The sequence below is a fragment of the Gopherus evgoodei genome, chromosome 15 (assembly GCF_007399415.2).
Source record: "Gopherus evgoodei ecotype Sinaloan lineage chromosome 15, rGopEvg1_v1.p, whole genome shotgun sequence".
Taxonomy (NCBI): Eukaryota; Metazoa; Chordata; order Testudines; family Testudinidae; genus Gopherus; species Gopherus evgoodei.
This window is the reverse complement of record NC_044336.1, coordinates 19,584-23,712: the sequence shown is the minus strand read 5'-3', so window position 1 is coordinate 23,712 and position 4,129 is coordinate 19,584.

Below are 4,129 nucleotides of genomic sequence, written 5' to 3'. Positions count from 1 at the left end.
CAGGCTGGCAGGAGGCAGAGTGGCGCTGGCGGCTGAGCTCCTGACTGGCAGCCGGAACACCAGAGTAGCAGTAGGCTGAGTGCTGCTGGCACCCCAGACTGGCAGCAGACTGAGCCACTCACCCCCCCACTGGCCCTGCTCAGCCCGCCACCAGCCCGCTCAGCCCACCACCAGCCCACTCAGCCCGCTGCCGGCTGAGTGAATGGAACCCCAGGCTGATAGCAGGTTGAGTGGTTCAGCTGGCCTGCTCAGCCCACTGCCATCCTGGGGTTCCTTGGGGGTCCCCAGGCCAGCAGCAGGTGCTAAGTGGGGCCGATGGCTGGTATCCCAGCTGGCAATAGGGCAGCAGCCGGAACCCCAGAGCAGTGATGGGCTGAGCCGCTCAGCCTGCTGCTGCATACCATCAAATATCAGCTCACCTGCCACCTTTGACACGTGTGCCATAGGTTGCCAACCCCTGCTTTATACACTAGTAAGGAGATGAGCATATTACAGTTGTTGGAGGGCTCTTATCAGGAGTAACAGGCTATAGGAAAGTCAGTCAACATTTTTTGTTTCTCGGATGAAAACTGGCCCACTCCCTGCCTCAAACCAAACCTGTCACTAATAATTGTCAACAACTTAATTTTCTGGTTTTGGCTAAGATATTGATTTTTTAAAAAAAAATATTGAAATTGGATTCAGGATTGTTAGCAAGAATTTTTGGCAAACAAAGTTGTTAAATGACAATCTAAATGGCAACACAGTACTGCTTTCATGCTTGGCTCACCTCCCAGCCCCCAACAGCTGAAGTAGAGGAGGAGATAGGTGGAAAACTGCAGGACCCCAAAATCCACCTCTTGGGGTGCAGAGTGGCAACAGCAGCAGCAAACCCTCAGGTCCAATCACACGCCAATGGGCACCACCACCAGCCTTATGGACCATGGTGAAGTTAGCACAGCATCTGATCTCAGGGACAGGGCACCCATGGAGCCACAGCCGCTCATCCTGCCCTGTGCAGCTCCCCCTGGATGAGATGGATTGCTGGCAGCTGCCAGCCTGGGGGAGAGGCGCTCCCCAGCTAGGGTGGCCAGATCCAGATGTCCTGATTTTATAGGGCCAGTCCCGATATTTGGGGCTTTGTCTTATATAGGCAGTGTGACACTCCAATTCTGGCTGCCTGCCCAGGAAGTGAGTTACTTTTCACTTTCATTCCTCAGCAAGCAGCCAGCCAGTCTCCCCTCCCTCCCAGCACTTCACCCAACCTAGCCCTGACAGAGGGGAGAGAGGAGAGAGAGAGGGATGCTCCTGGGGAGGAGGGAGAAAGGAGGGGGTGCTCCATGGGGCAGGGGGGAGAAGAATGGATGTTATGGGAGACAACAAAGGATACTGGTTCCAGAGCCACAGAGCCTGCCTCACCTGACCTCAGCCAGGGGGAAAGAGTCACACTCACAGGTGAGCTCCTTTCCCAACCCCCACCCCCTCCCCTTCCCAGAGACCCCAGCAGCCAATCCCGTCCCTCAGACTGTGCTGCATTCGGCTCTCTCTAGGACCCAGCAGCCCTGCTTCTACACTGTCTGGGCTGCCTGCAGAGTGGTGCCCCCAGGCAGTGTGAGGCCCTACGCCATTGCCTATTCTGCCTATGCCTAAGGACGGCCCTGCTACTGAGTGTAGCCCAGAGACTTTGGGCTGGAACCTCATCAGTATTAAACTGCATTGGATCTGGTCTAGCTAAGATGGGAAATCTGACCCTTACGTCTCTGGCACGCTCACTTTCTCTAGGGTACTGTCAGCCAAATCTGTAACCTTGTGTATGTGGGCTATTGGCCAAATCCTGATCTCCTTGATGTGAGGGGTTAAACCCTAGTCACTTCCATGGAATCCAAATTTGGCCTCATTATTCTGAGTCAGATTGTCTTTAGGAAACTCTGGAAAAGCTTTTTTAAAACAGCCTTTCCACCACTGAAAGAATGACACCATTTGTACATATTCATTTCAGTAGGAACTAAGCCATGCAGAAACCTCTTTTGCTCTCTTTTATCACTGTGGAGAGCAAACCTTCAGTTTGTTCAGAAAATCCCTTCAAAGAGATGACATATGGACAGTCCCAAAAGAGGACAAACATTGAAAATCCTGTCTCACCAAATACTCACCATCTTCTCAGGCCTTTCCACCATCATAACCTCCTAAAACAAAGAAACAAACCAAACCACCAACCAAACAGTTAAGCAAAAATAAGCTAAAACTCTGACACACACACACACACACACACACACACACACACACACACACACACACACACACACACACACACACACACACACACCAAAAAAAAACCCCAAATGCATTGATACCTCAATCTGAGTTATTATCCCAAAATATAAGATGAGCCAGAGACCTCACTATGGACTTCTCTATTGCTACTGATTTTATAGGCAATGGGCGCAGATAGCATGGTGGTTGGTAGCAGTATACAATAGATAGGTTACAATCTTATTTACATTGCTGTAAACCAAAAGAAACTCCTTTTTTTCTTGAGTCATGTTTGTATGTATTTTTACAAATGAAAATACCCAATTCTGCATAAACATTGCACAATATTTTGTCATGGAGAAAATAATGTCACCAGCTGATTATATTTATAAAGAAACATAGAATGAAATTGCTACTGAAAGAGAAATATGGACATTTTGTTTTTAGTGATTAACATCCATCTTATCCATTTACTCAGAGCACCTTTGATCTCTTTGTTTCTCATGCTGTAGATAATTGGATTCATCATTGATGGCAACACAGAATAGAGAACAGCCACCATGAGATTCAGACCTGATGTTGAGCTGGAGGTGGGTTTCAGGTAGGCAGAGGCAGAAATACAAATAAACAAGGTGATCACAATGAGCTGAGGGAGGCAGGTGGATAGTGCTTTATGCTGGCCCTGCTCAGAGAGGACTCTCAGCACTGCTTTGAAGATCTGAACATATGACACAATTATGAAAACAAAGCAGCCTGAGGCTAAGCACACACTCAAGATGAGAAACCCAACTTCACTGAGGTATGAGTCAGAGCAGGCGAGCTTGAGGAGTTGGGGAATTTCACAGAAGAACTGATCCACCATGTTGCCTCCACAGAAGGGTATTGCAAACGTGTTCCCAGTTTGCAGTGCAGAGTATAGAATACCACTGATCCAGGCACTTGCTGTCATTTGGACAAAAGCTCTCCTGTTCATCATCATCTCATAGTGCAGTGGTTGGCAGATGGCAACATATCGGTCGTACGCCATGATGGTCAGTAAGGCAAACTCTGCTGCAGAAAAGAATACAAAAAAAAAATACTTGGGCAACACATCCAGAATAAGAAATCAATCTTGTGTTCATGATGGAATTGGCCATGGATTTGGGGATGGTGACAGAGATGGAGACCAGGTCTATGATGGACAGATTCATCAGGAAGAAGTACATAGGGGTGTGAAGATGGTGGTCAAGGGCTATGGCTGTGATAATGAGAAGGTTCCTAGCAGGGATATCAGATAAAGCACTAGAAACTCCACAAAGTGTAAAATCTGCAGCTCCCAAACGTCAGAGAATCCCAGGAGAAAAAATTCAGTCACGGTGGTTTGGTTGGACATTTTCTTCCTCAGTACATTGTGTGATGGCTGTGGAGGGAATGAGAAGGACAATGGTCAGGATTAGAGAGATAGAGGTAATGTCCCTGATTCCCCTTTCCCTAATATCTCATTATATGAATGTCAAAGGTGCACAGAACTCATCCCTTACAATGATGAGGTGTTGTTAGTGCTCCTCGCCTTTGACAATCAGTGAGTCATATTACCACACTACTGTTATTGGGTCAGCAACATTAAAGTCCATGGAGCTGCATCACTTTATCCCCTCTGAGGATTTGGCCCTAGTACGGCTTGATAAAATGCAGATGGAGCAAAGTACACTCCAAACCCAACAATTCTTGCAAAGAAGGTCCCTCTATAGAGACCACCAACTAGCTCACAACTTGGGTATGAAACTGTTAAACTAAAATTCTAACAGCCTGATTCCCCCTTTGCAGAGTAATATGACATAGACTACATCAGAATCGTAAATAGCAGCTCATCTGTAATTTTTCTACCGCATCCTCTATGCCTAGACAGCTGGCTGCC